General features: G+C 35.0%; 1 protein-coding gene across 8 annotated transcripts in view; it reads left to right on the forward strand.

Annotated features, from left to right (window-relative positions):
- Window positions 1-19137, forward strand: part of corn (microtubule-binding protein cornetto) — a 342761-nt gene that overhangs the window by 54804 nt on the left and 268820 nt on the right. For 3 of the 8 annotated variants that reach the window (XR_012756233.1, XR_012756231.1, XR_012756234.1), the window contains exons 3-4: window positions 13173-13251; window positions 13468-13534. The exons of 3 other annotated variants lie outside the window; for them this stretch is intronic. The gene's annotated coding sequence lies outside the window, so the exon portion shown is untranslated. Of the gene's footprint in view, window positions 1-12914; window positions 13056-13172; window positions 13252-13467; window positions 13535-19137 lie in introns of those variants that run through there. 2 more of the 8 variants (XR_012756235.1, XR_012756232.1) reach the window with 2 other exon arrangements.

A 19137-nucleotide genomic window follows, 5' to 3' on the forward strand; every position in this document is an offset into this window, starting at 1 on the left:
TGTACTTAAGTGAGTAAATAGTTTTGTGAACTACACTTGAAAGTGAAAACGCGTAAGGTACCATGAACTCAATGTTCCACAAATTTCTACTGATAAAATAACTGTTCAAACGTAATAAGTAATGAAAAACTGAACTTGCCTGTAGCACACAAATATTTGTAAGAGACGAACTCGTGATTGAAGGTAAAACAAATACATACAGTAAATTCCTGAGCGTAGTCCGCCGTGGTGTATCAGGAACGCAGGGGTGAGTCGTGGTGTAGAGTCAGACTAATACGTAGTAGATATGTAGCAACGAGGTTGGAGATTCTGGATCGAGGAAAATAAAATCTGCGATTCGAGATGATTCGACGTCGATAAAAATGGCAGTTTGTAGTAATCGAAGCAGTTTCAGGCGAAACGTAATATAGTGAATTTGAAGAATAACTTAACGAAGAAACGAGGCTGGACGAACATAGAAAAACTGTGAAATCACGAAAAACCGACGAGTAGAACTAGAAAATATTTTTGACACATGAATACCGCATCGTGCATGCGAGTATTGATGATTAGATTAGCACAAATCTTGAGAGCGAAAAGATGGCGTGAACGAAAAAAGGAGGAAACCACAGCTAGACAGTGGACAGGAGCTAGTGTGTGTTGGTAACAAGAGTAGTGTCTTTGTGTTAGTGTGAGAACGATTAGAGAGAACATGTTGGTAATCGAGAACGAAGACATAACAAAAATAAATCTGAATACGCAAGTTGAAGAAATGACATCAGGGTCGACAAAGAGAAATAGACTTATAGGAACTATGATATTATTGAAATTGGTTGAGAATAAAATAACACTAAGCCTAATATATACATTAAGATTAAACAGCAATGAAATAATGCGTGATAAAAATGAGCTAACACCATAACCTTGAATTCATTTGAATAAAACGAATTTACGCTAAACGGCGTAAACAAATACTATTGTATCTTTTTCATAAACCGGGTAGTAGCTAGTGACATTAAGGTTAAGCATTATATATTGTACAAGTATAAAGAATGAATCAGAAAAAACGACTAGTTCGTTATATTAAATGTTATCGATAATATGTAGTGGAAATTGGGGGTGCTGCAGATCCACAGTGCCTATACGCGAGCCGCTTCTGTTAATTAACATATTTTTTTCTCCAACCAGTTTTCCAGCTACTACCGTGTCAGGGTGCGCGTGCGTACGTATACGGGATGTTTCGAGACGTATTGACCGAATTTCAAATACTGATTCAGGACACCAAAATGAGTAAAAGAGTTCAGGTCGCAGAAAATCTGTCGCATTTTTTTCATTTATAACTCGTTACAAATTTTTAGTTATAAATTTTGTTGGTAGGGGTGACTTCTCGGCAATTGTATTTACCTACCAATCTGAACAGTGCTACCAACGTTTGAAATATTAAGTAAAATAAAAATAATTAATATTTGAAGTGTAAAAAATAATTAGGTTGGATACATCACTGTCGGAAAAGGAAATCTCTCAAGCCGTGGCTTGTGCTACGGCTCGCAGATTGGCGGGATAGTGGGTGGTTTGAATGGGAGGTTACGGTCATGGTACGCCAATAGGTAGCTGAGCCCCAGTTGAGACACTGGGCTCATTGAGGAGCCTCGTCTCACTGAGACGAGAACACCAACGGGTTACAAGCAGGGTGTTTACTGTAGCGCTATCTGTCAAGCTGTTGCTTAACGATGGTTGACGAGCGAAAGATAAAACCCCGTTGTTCAGCCTCGAAGTAATGATTTATTAACGGTTTCCTAGAAGGTGAAGTCACCAGGGTGGAGGTTTAGTCGGTAGTGCGCAGGTATACATACGCATTTTCTGTAACAGCTTGCGGAACCTATCAGGGAGTCCGACACTGTTTCGGTGCCCGTAAATGGGGTTCGTCTACCTCAAAAAAAAAAAAATAATAATAATAATAAATACGTATGTTTATATAAATGTTTTTCATTATTTTCATCGGTAGAATGAAGGATGTTTTTTTATGAGAGACCCTGTAGTAAATCCAGGAATTTTTGATTTTGATTTTTTTTTAGGATAAAACGTTAATATTGGTCGGTTCTGTTATGTATACGGGTGCAGTCATTAGTGTTATAAGCTAAGTAATATAATTGTAGACTATACGAAATGAAATTGTATTCCAATCGATCGTACAATTGCAGGAATTGTAATTTCCTTTTAGTTGATTGAAATAATTCTCTACAGTGATGAGAAAAATTTCCTTTTGGATTTGATTAGCTCCTCATGCTTCTAATAATTATACTTCACCCTTTATTTATCATTCGGCGTTGTTTTTATACGCGTTTAAATATTCTTATCGAGATTTATATGTATAAATTTTGTGTATTATTTACTAGTTATTAAATAATAACTGATATTTCAAAAAGGACGCAACCCCTTTGTTTGAAGACATGATTTTATTACAAAAATTATAATATTAATAATATATATATATATATATATATATATATATATATATATATATATCTTTTATAGCGACATCATGGTTTTTTTTTTAATTTTTTTAATGTTATTGTATTACGTAAATAAATAGATTAATATTATCTTTTAATGATTATTATTTATTGTATTACAATACCCTTATAGGTGGTGTATTAAATAGTACCAGAACGCTAACTAAACATGGGTTATTGTGACTGTCGCTTATAATGATCAAATCTTGGTTCCTTGGAGATCACTATAAACGATATTTATTGTATTTACACAATAATATTCAAATTACCTTTAATAACTAGAGACTGGATTATATTCATTTGCTTATTAAGTCCATTCCAGCTAGTTTTTGTCTAGTTTTTTTTTGAAATCTAGTGATGATGCATATTTTCGCTATATTTACAATATTTTTAGGTGGAATACTTAGTTAATAAATGAAATCCTACGTTGTAGCCAGCCAAATCTACAGGATGTCCCATATAAAACGCAACCCAACGTTATATTGGTAGGTATTGAAATAATAAAAAGGCATGATATGAAAAAGGCATGAAACTTTTTTCAAAGTTTGTGGCTGGATATTTAATACAGCTTGTTCAATATTGACTTTCAATCGTTCAAGTGTTCATGGTTTGTTGCTGTAGGCTTTTTCTTTGAGGTAACCCCATACGCCACAGTCAAATCTGGAGATCTTGGTGGCCACAAGCCTCGACCGATAATACAATTACCAAAGAATTCCTCGACGAAATCAGAAGTTGAACCTGCGTAGAGCGATGTCGCACCGTCATGTTGTAGCCATCAGTGTCTGTCTTCCTCTTCCAAGAGTGGGATGAACTGAAATAAAATATCCTGATATCGTTCTGCATTAATGGTGTACTCGAAAAAAATAGGACCGATTATTTTCTTCCGCGATATCGAGCACCACACGCCCGACCTCTGCGAGTTTAATTGTTTTTCGTGATAAACGTGGGGATTTTCATCGCTCCAAATTCTACTGTTTTGGCTGTTTACGTAGCCGTCCAAATGAAACCGTGCTTCGTCTGTGAAAAATAACGAATCCATAACGTTAATTTCCTCACGTAGAAATCGACGGAACCGTTGACAATATTGTAGCCGTTTTTCTTTGTCGGGCTCAAGAAATCGATGATCCGTTTGAATGCCATAAGGTCGTAATTGTAATTGTTTGATCGCCCGATGAACAGTCGATTTAGACAAATTAATTTCAGCAGACAAACGTCTGATCGATTTATTTGCCAAGGCGAGTAATCGGTCTTTGATTTCGGCGACGGTATCCTGTACTCAACACTTTCGCAGATCTTTTGTGTTCCTTGTTATTAAAAGAACCGGTCTCTCTAAATTTTGCGACTAACCTTAATTACTAATGTTTTGTTAGGAGCCGGTTTATGTACTTATGGCGGTTAGGTACTTATGGCGAAAAAAAATCTTGCACTGCAACCGCTGATTTCGTACTGAAGTACGACTCGACAATGAAAACACGTTCATCCAGCGAAAACACCATCTTGTCTCTAGCTATTCACTGAACGTTATGATTGCATTGTTGTTACTATCGGTAGTGTTCTACTGCGTCGCCGCGATGTTCAGATGTTGGACGAGTCCATTTCAGTAACCAGTAGGGGAGTAACCTTGACGTTTGAAATTTCATGGATGAGTTATTTATGGGTTGCGTTTTATAAGGGACATCCTGTATGTAGGGAGAAATAAAATTTAACTACGCATGATTTCTACTTTCTTAATCTTACTGTTGCGTCCTTTACTAAACATTCTGTATTTTGTATTGAAATAAAAAACAAATATTATGCCACGATTATTTGTTAGTATTGTACAAATTATTTTATTGACATTTATTTTTTTTTTATAATTTTGAATTTGTTGTATTGTAAACGATGAAAACCATGTTACTATTATGTTAAATCGTTTAACTGACGCTTCTAATGTTGTTCTAAGTACAGCTGAATCTAATCATTGCTAAGTGGTTACACGTGGATTGTTTTCTTCGGTACGGTCTATGTTAGTCACGATATATCTTCGCTTGTGAATTTGAAACATTATTATCTTAATGTTAAATAAAAAAACGATTGCTTATATTTCATTTGCATCATAATTTTATATAAATCTATATAATTACATTTCATTATTAGAAAATATTTCTTCACGAAACCACCCCTACCAAAAAAAAAAAAAAATAAATAAATAAATAAAAGATTCTCTCTTTACGAATACTGTTACATATATAGCTTTGTCAATAGGGATTCAAAAATTTCTTAACTTCGAAAAATTTACTACAGGAAATCAATTATTGGAATAGGTTTGGAAATGTATACCGAATAAAAGTTCTCTCTAGCGAACATGAGGGAAAAATTATTAATTCTGTTCACGAAGTGTGTGAGAAAATTATTGATATTGGTAACACTGCGAACGATCTGGCAACGCAGTGTCAACCGGTTTGTTCATCCCTTCCACATGCTCAGTACGAGTTTCAACTCCGTTCAGCCAACACATTATTTTATTTTTGACAGCGCCATCAGTGAAGTTGTGTGGTACGAAAATAGAGCATCGGAATTCAGAGCGACGTTGTGCAATCAAGTTTTACGTTAAACTTGGGAAATGTGCGAGTGTGACGTTTGAAAAGTTGAAACGGGTCTTCGGGGAACATTGCTTATCAAGAGCGCAAGTTTACCGCCGGCACAAATCATTTTTGAAAGGCCGAAAACACGTTGAAGATCAACCTCGGCCAGGGAGACCTTCAACTTCAAAATCTGACGAAAACGTCGAGCGTGTGAAGGTTCTTGTGAGATCAAACAAAAAGGATGACGAGTGAACGGTTAAATTTAAACGCTTTCATCGTACATCAAATTTTTACAGACGATTTGGATATGCGAAAAGTTTGAGTGAAATCGGTGCTGAAAAACCTCACAACGGAACAGAAGGACAATCGAAGAAACGTGTGCGTTGATCTTCGCGAGAGGATCGACAACGACCAAGAATCCTGCAGTCGTGTGATCACAGATGATGATGAATCCTGGATATATGAGTACGATCCTGAAACAAAGCGGCGAAGCGAAGAGTGGGACACTCCATCGTCTCCTCGACGGAAAAAATGTCGAATGAGCAAATCAAAGATGAAAACCGTGCCGATTTGCTTTTTGACAGTAGGGGTATCGTCCGTAAAGAATTTGTTCCTCCATGACAAACCGTCAACCAAGTGTTTTACAAAGTTTTCCTTGAAAGGCTCAGGAAAAGAGTGATTCGCGTGAGACCAGATATTACAGTCAAGTGGATGCTTCATCGCATTTGACAATGCCCCGTGTCATACGGCCATTTCTATCGGGGAATTTTTGACCTCAAAAGGTAATCCTACGGTTCCTCAAGCCTACTGTTCACCTGATTTGAGTCCTTGTGACTTTTTTCTTTTCACGAAATTGAAACTTGTCTTAAAAGGACGTCATTTTAGAACATTCAAAAGACTGTGACCGACCGGTCAAAAGCCCTACCGGTTGAAGCCTTCCACCGCTTCTACCAGGAGTGGGAAAAACGATTTCGCCGGTGCATGGCTGCTCACGGGGACTATTTTGAAACGGATAATATTATTGTTTGAAAAAAATAAAAACTTTGTTAAGTAAAAATGTAAGTAAGAGTAAGTAAGTAAGTCTCATTACTTTTCTCACACACTTCGTATTTATAAATCACGGGAAAATATTACTGTTATGCCAATAGCCGCTTTATTTAGTAATTCCATGAAAAAATAAAACCATCATTAGATAACTAAGGAAATTTAACATAATAAAAGTACTTTTCACGTGAAACTAGTTTAAAATGACACAGAAACATACGGGTACCAGAACAGAAATTTGTAGCGTAACGAAAAGGTCTATATCGTCATTTTTTTTTTGTCTTCAGTCATTTGACTGGTTTGATGCAGCTCTCCAAGATTCCCTATCTAGTGCTAGTCGTTTCATTTCAGTATTCCCTCTACATCCTACATCCCTAACAATTTGTTTTACATATTCTAAACGTGGCCTGCCTACACAATTATTTCCTTATGATGGCTTAGTATGTGGCCTATAAGTCTGTCTCTTCTTTTAACTGTATTTTTCCAAATGCTTCTTTCTTCATCTATTTGCCGCAATACCTCTTCATTTGTCACTTTATCCACCCATCTGATTTTTAACATTCTCCTACAGCACCGCATTTCAAAAGCTTCTAATCTTTTCTTCTCAGATACTCCGATCGTCCAAGTTTCACTTCCATATAAAGCGACACTCCAAACATATACTTTCAAAAATCTTTTCCTGACATTTAAATTAATTTTTGATGTAAACAAATTATATTTCTTACTGAAGGCTCGTTTCGCTTGTGCTATTCGGCATTTTATATCGCTCCTGCTTCGTCCATCTTTAGTAATTCTACTTCCCAAATAACAAAATTCTTTACAATTTACAAAATTCTACTACATTTCATTACTTTTGTTTTGTTCTTGTTTATTTTCATGCGATAGTTCTTGCTTAGGACTTCATCTATGCCGTTCATTGTTTCTTCTAAATCCTTTTTATTCTCGGCTAGAATTACTATATCATCAGCAAATCGTAGCATCTTTATCTTTTCACCTTGTACTGTTACTCCGAATCTAAATTGTTCTTTAACATCATTAACTGCTAGTTCCATGTAAAGATTAAAAAGTAACGGAGATAGGGAACATCCTTGTCGGACTCCCTTTCTTATTACGGCTTCTTTCTTATGTTCTTCAATTATTACTGTTTCTGTTTGGTTCCTGTACATGTTAGCAATTGTTCTTCTATCTCTGTATTTGAACCCTAATTTTTTTAAAATGCTGAACATTTTATTCCAGTCTACGTTATCGAATGCCTTTTCTAGCTATATCGTCATGCCATTAATAATTCCTTAACTATTAGTCTCACGCGGTGTCATTATATATCTTACATGCTCAGCTTATCTATACGACTTTGAGTTTGCGTCATTGGGTAACGGATTGGGGGGGAGAAAGCACATCGCAAATCGGTCAAAACTGGTGCTCTCTTTCATTTCCATTTAGTGTATCTCACGACTTAGACGCGATAGCGCGGTGATTGATATATATTTGCGTTTAGAGTTTTAGTGGTTTTTCTCCTGTTTCGTCAACGGTAATTAGTAATTACCGTTACCATATAATACCTCAGAGGATGATATGTATGAATGTAAATGATGTGTAGTCTTGTACAGTATTTTACATCATCATGTACATCATCAGGTCATCATCTGTACAAGATGATTGCCTGAATTACTTCATTTCCGTGCTTTACCTGCGCTTTCTCCTTTTTCCCGCGCGCTTTAATCGGTCCAGTAGTTGTTTTGTCTATACAGGACACATATCGATTACATTGAAATGGAATCGTAAAATATTTGGTACAGATTGTGTTGCTTTTACGTCCAACAGGTAGCGCTGTTTTTACCTGTCACAGGTGTCACATCTTAGGTATATAAAAACGCGCGTATTCGAATGCAACATTGTCTCAAAATTTCAAACTAATCGGTAAAGAAATTTCAGAGATTTAAGAATTCGAACAAACGAACATTTATATTTTTACTTATACATATTATTGACCTCTGCAAAAATATTTGATTTAATATGAAAATTACATAAAATTTAATTTCACTAATAAATTATCATTTTTTCATATTTTTTTGGTTGTTATTATTGAATTATTATTGATCGTAAAAGTTTTTTAACAATCAGAGGTGAATAATTATTAATAAAGCAATATATTTAAATTAAAATAAAATGGAAATTTTATTTGCTGAACAGTACAAGGTGAAAAGATAAAGATGCTACGATTTGCTGATGATATAGTAATTCTAGCCGAGAGTAAAAAGGATTTAGAAGAAACAATGAACGGCATAGATGAAGTCCTACGCAAGAACTATCGCATGAAAATAAACAAGAACAAAACAAAAGTAAAGAAATGTAGTAGAAATAACAAAGATGGACCACTGAATGTGAAAATAGGAGAAAAGATTATGAAGGTAGAAGAATTTTGTTATTTGGGAAGTAGAATTACTAAAGATGGACGAAGCAGGAGCGATATAAAATGCCGAATAGCACAAACGAAACGAGCCTTCAGTAAGAAATATAATTTGTTTACATCAAAAATTAATTTAAATGTCTGGAAGAGATTTTTGAAAGTATATGTTTGGAGTGTCGCTTTATATGGAAGTGAAACTTGGACGATCGGAGTATCTGAGAAGAAAAGATTAGAAGCTTTTGAAATGCGGTGCTATAGGAGAATGTTAAAAATCAGACGGGTGGATAAAGTGACAAATGAAGAGGTAATGCGGCAAATAGATAAAGAAAGAAGCATTTGGAAAAATATAGTTAAAAGAAGAGACAGACTTATAGGACACATAATAAGGCATCCTGGAATAGTCGCTTTAATATTGGAAGGACAGGTAGAAGGAAAACATTGTGTAGGCAGGCCACGTTTGGAATATGTAAAACAAATTGTTAGGGATGTAGGATGTAGAGGGTATACTGAAATGAAATGACTAGCAAGAGATAGGGAATCTTGGAGGGCTGCATCAAACCCGTCAAATGACTGAAGACAAAAAAAAAAAATGGAAATGAAGTGGGATTCGAATCGATGTACCTTCCCGTTGTAAGATCCAAATATTTCATTAATTTAACTTTTATTTGGCTATAACTATGGAACCAATGAAAAGAAGTACCACTTATGATACGAGTATATCGTTGAAATGCTCTCAATGAGGGCTTATTACTGCAGTTAAGAGAAAGGCCAAAATCATAATGTTTTTTTGGGATTTCGGGCTTTTTTTGGACACTTTGTACAGTCGATATTTTGAAATGGCTATTTCTGTTGAAATTGAAAAACTGAGATTTTTCGCGATTACAATACTTCCTTTATTTCGTAGAAGAAAAGTAAAAAAAAAAATTTAATATCATTCTTAATTTTAAAAAAATCCCTGGACGCCGGAAGGGTGCTAAGTGGGGTATAAAAACGATTTCTACCTTAAAGTTAAGAAAAACTTCAAATTTACACAATACGACAACGGTAGCATGTTTAGCATACGACAAGCCCCATCTTCTTACAATTTGGTCATCCCTTGCCATAAGGGTTGGTTATATAAAAAATTGTTACAGACAAAAGTTTTAGGTAATATTTAGAGGACTAACGACCACTTTAAACCGATTCGATACTATGCCTATTAAAGGAGGTATCTTTTTCTTCGAAACCCCATTTTTTCAACCCCTGGGCCAACGGTTGGTGATATGAAAAAATTTTACTTATATAACTTTCAGGCCTTTATGCAAAGAATAGTAAGAACTTTAAACGAATTCGATATTTTACTTAATAAGAAAGTTATAGCGATATTTTATTTTTTCGAAAGAGCACCCGTATTTCTACCCCCACGGTCCGATATTACCCATTAACGAACTGGACTGACATTTTGGGTCGTTATATTTTATGTATCAATTTCAAACTGATTGGCGCAAAATTATGGTAGTTATGCTGAACATTAGAAAGTTAAATATATGTAAACTTTTGAACTGATGATGGTTTTGGGATTTGGGGGATGTGAAACATGAATATATGTCGAAATTTTCAGGATGTCGAATCATGGTACCTATTACAATAGGTAGCTTTCTTTTGAAATCTACCTTAAAAAATATGTTTTATAATGTGTTATATAAGTTTTTTCATAATTTTCAGATTTATCCGTTGAATTAAACGGGCGGAGGGAGGGAAAATAAATATTCTTGGAAAATTCAAATAAATTCTTGTCGGTTTTTCATTATAATTTTTTATGTATTTTTTAAAACAAAAAACGATTTGAGATATATTTTTCTAAGTATATATTATTTAATATTATTTTTTTCCCTTTTAAATATTAAATGTAAATCTTTTTTATTCGTAAGAAATATGTTAAGGTATTTAATATTAAAGTGGAGGAACGATTTTTCATGCTTTCCCTTTAAAGTTTAAAGTGTTACCTTTCGCGGTTGATTTATAATTTCACCGAGGTACGGATGTTATTGCGTCTTATTCTAGTCTAGCCGTACATATTTTAATACGTGATGAAATATCCTTTTTATAATAATAATAATAATAAAAGATAAAAAGTAGCGGAAAAAATACGGTTAAATTTTTTATTGTCCCTTTTTTTTTAAATTTTCGTTTATATTTATGTCCACCGAGTGCCTTTAGATTATTAGGTAGATTTCATAAGAAAGCTACCTATTTTAACGGGTACCATGATTCGACTTCTGGAAAATTTCTATATATCTTCGTCATTCATATACTCCTGACCCCAAAATTACCGTCAGTTCAAAAGTTTATATATATATAGAAAGATAGATATCTTGTTTGAGAGACAAACACACACACTAAGAGAGAGAGAAAGTGTGACAGAGAGAGAGAGAGTGACACTAACACAGACAATGAGACACTGTGAGATAGAGACATGTAAACCATGGGGATACAAATAGGGAGGCTTTTTCGAAAAAAACAAAATATCACTATAACTTTCTTATTAAGCAAAACATCGAATTCGTTTAAAGTTGCTACTATTCTTTTGATGAGGGCTTAAACTTATTAAAATAACGTTTTTTGATATCACCAACTATTGGCCCAGGGGGTTGAAAAAGTTGTGTTTCGAAGACAAAAAAAATCATACCTCTCTTAATATGCACAGTATCGAATCGTTTTAAAGTGGTCGTTAGTTCTCTAAATATTTCCTAAAATTTTGTCTTGAAACAATTTTTGACATGACCAACCTTTACAACAAGGGATGACCAAAATATTGCTGGGATTGTAAGAAGATGGGGCTTGTCATATACTAAACGTGCAACCGTTGTCGTAATGAGTAAATTTGAAAAGTTTTTCTTAACTTTAACGTGGAAATCTTTTTTATCCGCTACTTTGCACCCGTCTGGCATGCCGAAAGGGATTTTTTTCCTGTCTTAACCCTTGAAATGAACCAGAGTTAAAGCGTTTCTTGCAACTTCTTTCAAAGTTTGTGTTTGGATATTTAATACAGCTTGTTCAATATTGACTTTCAATCGTTCAAGTGTTCGTGTTTTGTCGTTGTAGGCTTTTTCTTGAGGTAACCCCGTAGAAAAAAATCCGCTGCGGTCAAATTTGGAGATCTTTGTGGCCACAATCCTCGACCGATAACACGATTACCAAAGAATTCCTCAACGAAATCAGAAGTTGAACCTGCGTAGTACGATGTCGCACCGTCATGTTGTAGCCAGCAGTGTCTGTCTTCCTCTTTTAAGAGTGCGATGAACTGAAATAAAATATCCTGATATCGTTCTGCATTAATGGTGTACTCGAAAAAACAGGACCGATTATATTCTTCCGCGATATCGCGCCCCACACGCCCGACTTCTGCGGGTGTAATTGTTTTTCGTGATAAACGTGGGGATTTTCACCGCTCTAAATTCTACTATTTTGGATGTTTATGTAGCCAACCAAATGAAACCGTGCTTCATATGCGAAAAATTACCAATCCATAACATTAATTCCCTCACGTAGAAATCGACGGAACCGTTGACAATATTGTAGACGTTTTTCTTTTTCGGGCTCAAGAAGTCGATGAACCGTTTGAATGCGATAAGGTCGTAATTGTAATCGTTTGGTCGCCCGATGAACAGTCGATTTAGACAAATTAATTTCTGCATACAAACTTCTGATCGATTTATTTGGCGAGGCGAGTAATCGGTCTTTGATTTCATCGACTGTATCTGTATTCAACACCGACGCAGATCTTTTGTGTTCCTTATTATTAACAGAACCGGTCTCTCTAAATTTTGCAACTAACCTTAATACCGATGTTTTGTTAGGAGCTGGTTTATCTGGGTACTTATGGCGAAAAAAATCTTGCACTGCCACCGCTGATTTCGTACTGAATTACGACTCGACAATGAAAACACGTTCATCTCAGCGAAAACACCATCTTGTCTCTAGCAATACACTGAACGTTATTTTTGCATTGTTGTTACTATTGGTAGTGTTCTACGAAGTGGCCGCGATGTTCAGATGTTGGACGAGTCCATTTCAGTAACGAGTAGGGGAGTAAGCTTGACTTTTGAAGTTTCATGGATGAGTGATTAATGGGTTGCGTTTTATGTGGGACATCCTGTATTTATATATATATATATATATATATATATATATATATATATATATATATAGTTATTTATAACTAAATGAGATTCTAAAATGTATTAACTTTAATAGTATACAAATTCGGATTCTTGTACAACCTTTACCTTCGACTCTACCGTCTTAGAGGTCAAATGTTATGACCTTGACGCTAAGCATTTTCTTCTGACTGACGCGCACGTATTGTCATTTGTTTTTTTACGGTGCGATAACGCGGTTTCGTTACAGTTATATACTTGTTTTTTCTTTATGGTGAGACTGGCGGTTTTATATAAATAGTCGTCAGTGTTTCGTACCCGTTCATACTCTGTTTGTTTGCGCTAGAGTGCTCTGTGTATGACGGCTGTTTGGATTCTTCTTTTGATTCCTAATCTTCACATCGTTAAGGTGAGAGAGACGATTTTGTGACGTTCTTTTTATTTGAAATGGTAGTTATGTACTTTATTTATAATCAACACGTTAAAATAATCGCTTTATTTTAGAAATAATTTTGTTCTGTTGCAGGGTTGCTCTGATTTAAAATCGAAATTAAGACCATTAGGATCGATAGTTCTTCGATAATCGATGTCTTCTACTTGATCAGGTGGGAATAATTGCTTTTAGATATTTTATTTTAAATGCGTGCTTGTTCTAACGCTGTTATTACTTAAATACATAAATGTACTAATAAATGATGTGTTATATGTATAATATATGAGAATATGTTATATGTGGTAAATGAGAAAGTTTTTTCATTCTTTTTATTCAGGTTTGAAATTCACTGGCAGGGTTGTATTAAGGATTTATTTTTTTGTTTCAGATTGCTGACTGGCTTATTTCAATTTCTTACCGGTCTATTAATACTGTTTATCTTCATTTATAATATCGTAAGTACGTTTATTTATTTATTTAAATATTATTTGTTCGAAATCAAGTTATGGCGCGAATGTAACAGTAAACTTCTTTTCTTTGATATAAATATTCTATTCGAATATGGTACCGTTCTGTTTCGAAACGTTTTATCAGAGATTATGATAGATATAAATTTAAAAAAATAGTAACTTATTTGCTTCTCTTATTATGAAAGCTAAATTTCATTAAAAGATTTAAATGGCAGAAAGGCTCCTGGAATAGACGCAATACCTGTAGAATTACTGCGCAGTGCAGGTGAGGAAGCGATTGATAGATTATACAAACTGGTGTGTAATATTTATGAAAAAGGGGAATTTCCGTCAGACTTCAAAAAAAGTGTTATAGTTATCATACCAAAGAAAGCAGGGGCAGATAAATGTGAAGAATACAGAACAATTAGTTTAACTTGTCATGCTTCAAAAATCTTAACTAGAATTCTATACAGAAGAATTGAGAGGAGACTGGTAGAAGTGTTAGGAGAAGACCAATTTGGTTTCAGGAAAAGTATAGGGACAAGGGAAGCAATTTTAGGCCTCAGATTAATAGTAGAAGGAAGATTAAAGAAAAACAAACCATCATTCTTGGCGTTTATAGACCTAGAAAAGGCATTCGATAACGTAGACTGGAATAAAATGTTCAGCATTTTAAAAGAATTAGGGTTCAAATACAGAGATATAAGAACAATTCCTAACATGTACAGGAACCAAACAGGAACAATAACAATTGAAGAACATAAGAAAGAAGCCGTAATAAGAAAGGGAGTCCGACAAGGATGTTCCCTATCTCCGTTATTTTTTAATCTTTACATGGAACTAGCAGTTAATGATGTTAAAGAAAAATTTAGATTCGGAGTAACAGTACAAGGTGAAAAGATAAAGATGCTACGATTTGCTGATGATATAGTAATTCTAGCCGAGAGTAAAAAGGATTTAGAAGAAACAATGAACGGCATAGATGAAGTCCTACGCAAGAACTATCGCATGAAAATAAACAAGAACAAAACAAAAGTAATGAAATGTAGTAGAAATAACAAAGATATACCGCTGAATGTGAAAATAGGAGGAGAAAAGATTACGGAGGTAGAAGAATTTTGTTATTTGGGAAGTAGAATTACTAAAGATGGACGAAGCAGGAGCGATATAAAATGCCGAATAGCACAAGCGAAACGAGCCTTCAGTAAGAAATATAATTTGCTTACATCAAAAATTAATATAAATGTCAGGAAAAAATTTTGTAAGTATATGTTTGGAGTGTCGCTTTATATGGAAGTGAAACTTGGACGATCGGAGTATCTGAGAAGAAAAGATTAGAAGCTTTTGAAATGCGGTGCTATAGGAGAATGTTAAAAATCAGACGGGGTGGATAAAGTGACAAATGAAGAGGTATTGCGGCAAATAGATGAAGAAAGAAGCATTTGGAAAAATATAGTTAAAAGAAGAGACAGACTTATAGGCCACATACTAAGGCATCCTGGAATAGTCGCTTTAATATTGGAAGGACAGGTAGAAGGAAAAAATTGTGTAGGCAGGCCACGTTTGGAGTATGTAAAACAAATTGTTGGGGATGTAGGATGTAGAGGGTATACTGAAATGAAACGACTAGCACTAGATAGGGAATCTTGGAGAGCTGCATCAAATCAGTCAAATGACTGAAGACAAAAAAAAAAAATTTCATTTAGGGAGATTACACTTATTATTAATTCACATAAATTCGCACATGTTTGCAGTTGTAAACGAATGGATAAGGGGTGTTTGCGAAGTTAAAAGTTTCCTATAGTAGGTTAGCAACAACTGTTATTATACAAAGTGATATATAAGTATAGAACAACTGCGTATCTGAGAGTTATTTGAAAGCGGAAAGTTAAAAAAAATTGCATTATGGTGGGTTTTAATTTTTGTCCGCGATGTTGAATAAAACTTTTTTTTTAATAGAAAATTGGTCATTACGAGATCTACAAATAAAGCAATGAGACTAGTTTTTTTGGCAGCCAAATTGACAACGCTGTAAAGTTACTTGTAAACATGTGGGTTATATGCACAGCTGATTTATATTTGGTATTAATATTTCTGGTCTACTGTTGCCACGAGAGATGTAAACATACTTTTCAAGAAACGAGTTTTTTAGTGCGTTACAAAAAATGTATGATACTATTTATGAGCAGAGTTGTGCAATCAAGTTTTTTTTTAACCTCGGTGAGAATGATACTGAAATTTTTTCAAAATTGAAAGGTTGTATGGAGATGACATTCTGTCAGATGTTCAAGTTTTTTGGTGGATTAAAGCATTTTCAGATGGGCGGGAATCAGTTGCGTACGATCTACGCTCTGGAAAACCGTTGACGTCAAAAAGTAACGACAGTGTTGAGCGTATCAGTGAATCGTTACGGCACGACCGACGATTAACTGGGAGAATGATTGCAGAACAATTGAATATGAACTGTACCACAGTCCATAAAATTTTTACAAACTAGTGTGACATGAAAAATTTTTTGTGCAAAATTGATTCCAAAAAATCTCATTGATGAACAGAAAAACAATAGGGTGGAAGTATGCCGCAGTTTTCTAGGGCTAATTGAAACTGATACTGATTTTATAAAAAAAAAATGTATTACTGGTGAAGAAGCATGGATATTTCAGTACGTTCCAGAAACAAAACGGCACAGCAAGGAGTGGCATACTTCAAAGTTCCCATGTCCCAAAAAAGCAAAAATGAGCAAATCAAAACCACGGTAATTTTTTATTTGGTTTTTTTTTTTTGTCTTCAGTCATTTGACTGGTTTGATGCAGCTCTCCAAGATTCCCTATCTAGTGCTAGTCGTTTCATTTCAGTATACCCTCTACATCCTACATCCCCAACAATTTGTTTTACATACTCCAAACGTGGCCTGCCTACACAATTTTTCCCTTCTACCTGTCCTTCCAATATTAAAGCGACTATTCCAGGATGCCTTAGTATGTGACCTATAAGTCTGTCTCTTCTTTTAACTGTATTTTTCCAAATGCTTCTTTCTTCATCTATTTGCCGCAATACCTCTTCATTTGCCACTTTATCCACCCACCTGATTTTTAACATTCTCCTATAGCACCACATTTCAAAAGCTTCTAATCTTTTCTTCTGAAATACTCCGATTGTCCAAGTTTCACTTCCATATAAAGCGACACTCCAAACATACACTTTCAAAAATCTTTTCCTGACATTTAAATTAATTTTTGATGTAAACAAAATATATTTCTTACTGAAGGCTCGTTTAGCTTGTGCTATTCGGCATTTTATATCGCTCCTGCTTCGTCCATCTTTAGTAATTTTACTTCCCAAATAACAAAATTCTTCTACCTCCATAATCTTTTCTCCTCCTATTTTCACATTCAGCGGTCCATCTTTGTTATTTCTACTACATTTCATTACTTTTGTTTTGTTCTTGTTTATTTTCATGCGATAGTTCTTGCGTAGGACTTCATCTATGCCGTTCATTGTTTCTTCTAAATCCTTTTTACTCTCGGCTAGAATTACTATATCATCAGCAAATCGTAGCATCTTTATCTTTTCACCTTGTACTGTTACTCCGAATGTAAATTGTTCTTTAACATCATTAACTGCTAGTTCCATGTAAAGATAAAAAAGTAACGGATATAGGGAACATCCTTGTCGGACTCCCTTTCTTATTAGGGCTTCTTTCTTATGTTCTTCAATTGTTATTGTTGCTGTTTGGTTCCTGTACATGTTAGCAATTGTTCTTCTATCTCTGTATTTGAACCCTAATTTTTTTAAAATGCTGAACATTTTATTCCAGTCTACGTTATCGAATGCCTTTTCTAGGTCTATAAACGCCAAGTATGTTGGTTTGTTTTTCTTTAATCTTCCTTCTACTATTAATCTGAGGCCTAAAATTGCTTCCCTTGTCCCTATACTTTTCCTGAAACCAACTTGGTCTTCTCCTAACACTTCTTCCACTCTCCTCTGAATTCTTCTGTATAATATTCTAGTTAAGATTTTTGATGCATGACTAGTTAAACTAATTGTTCTGTATTCTTCACATTTTTCTGCCCCTGCTTCCTTTGGTATCATAACTATAACACTTTTTTTGAAGTCTGATGGAAATTCCCCATTTTCATAAATATTACACACCAGTTTGTATAATAATTTTATTTGGTAGTAATGGCATTATCTATAAGGAGCTTTAGGCTACATGATAGACTGCAAATCAATATATTTACCGAGAAACTGTTAAAGGGCTGCGGAAAAGTTGGTTGCCTAATACCAGCCATCAAAGACAACTATGCTGTATAATGACAATGCACCTTGTCGTACTTCACTGTCAATTTAATATTTCGGGAAGAAAAACATTTCTGTAGTTCCTCAACCAATCTTATTCACCTGACTTGAGTCCCTGCGACCTTTTCCTTTTCCCGATTTAAAAAAAAAAAAAACACCTAAAAGGACATCACTTTGGAACAGTACAAAATACGAGGGTTATTTTTTTTTAAGGTCCGATCGGTCACAAAATTAAACTCAAAGTGAAAATAAAAAAATGTTTATTTGTAACAAGTAATAACATAGTTACGCTATTTCTCTACATAGTCGCCACTCCGATTTAGACATTTGTCGTAGCATGGTACAAGCTTTCCAATACCCTAGTCATAGAACGGAGCCGCCTGTATTTTCAGCCATGTTTCTACGCCGGTCTGCAGCTCTATGTCTGTGCCAAAATGTTGTCCTAGCCAGCATTTCATGTGATCATAGAGGTGAAAATTGGATGGAGCCAAGTCCGGGCTCTATGGTGTGTGATCGAACACTTCCCAACGAAAACGCTGCAGGAGCTTCTTTGTTACAGCTGCAGTATGCGGCCGAGGCATGTCATAGATAAAGACAATGCCTGATGACAACATTCCTCTCCGATTATTCTTATTCATCCACCATATAGGCCGAAATTGGCATCCGATTTTCACCTGTTTGCTCACGTGAAACGCTGGCTAAAAGGAAAACATTTTTGCACAGACATCGAGCTGCAGACCGGCGTAGAAACATGGCTGAAAATACAGGCGGCTCCGTTCTATGACGAGGGTATTGGAAATTTGCTACCACGCTACCACAAATGTCTAAATTGGAGTGGCGACTATGAAGAGAAATAGCGTAACTATGTAAGTACTTGTTACAAATAAAAGTTTTTTATTTTCACTTTGGTTTTAATTTTGTGACCGATCGGACCTTGAAAAAAAATATCCCTGGTATAAAAAGAATATATAACCAACCTTGTGAATTTGATATTCCGCTTTCTTAGTTCCAACACTTCTATGAAGACTGGGAAAATCGTTTGAAGCTTGCGTGGCATCCCAAGGGAACTGGAATGGAATGGAATGCAAAGTTGGCAGGAGTTTATTACTCCCTACTCCATCGCAGAACCTGGACAGAGTCCCTTGCTGCTGGATCATTCTAATCGGGCTTGTTTTTTTTAAAAGGGTTAATTTTAAATAGCGGGTCTAATTTTTTCAAGTTTTGTTTATTATTATTTAGTGTTTTAAGGACGGATTTAATTGCATTCCAATCCGTTGTTAAACCAGCGTTATCGAACCCATTTTACG

Source organism: Lycorma delicatula, chromosome 4 (genome assembly GCF_047948215.1).
Source record: "Lycorma delicatula isolate Av1 chromosome 4, ASM4794821v1, whole genome shotgun sequence".
In the NCBI taxonomy this organism is placed as follows: Eukaryota; Metazoa; Arthropoda; class Insecta; order Hemiptera; family Fulgoridae; genus Lycorma; species Lycorma delicatula.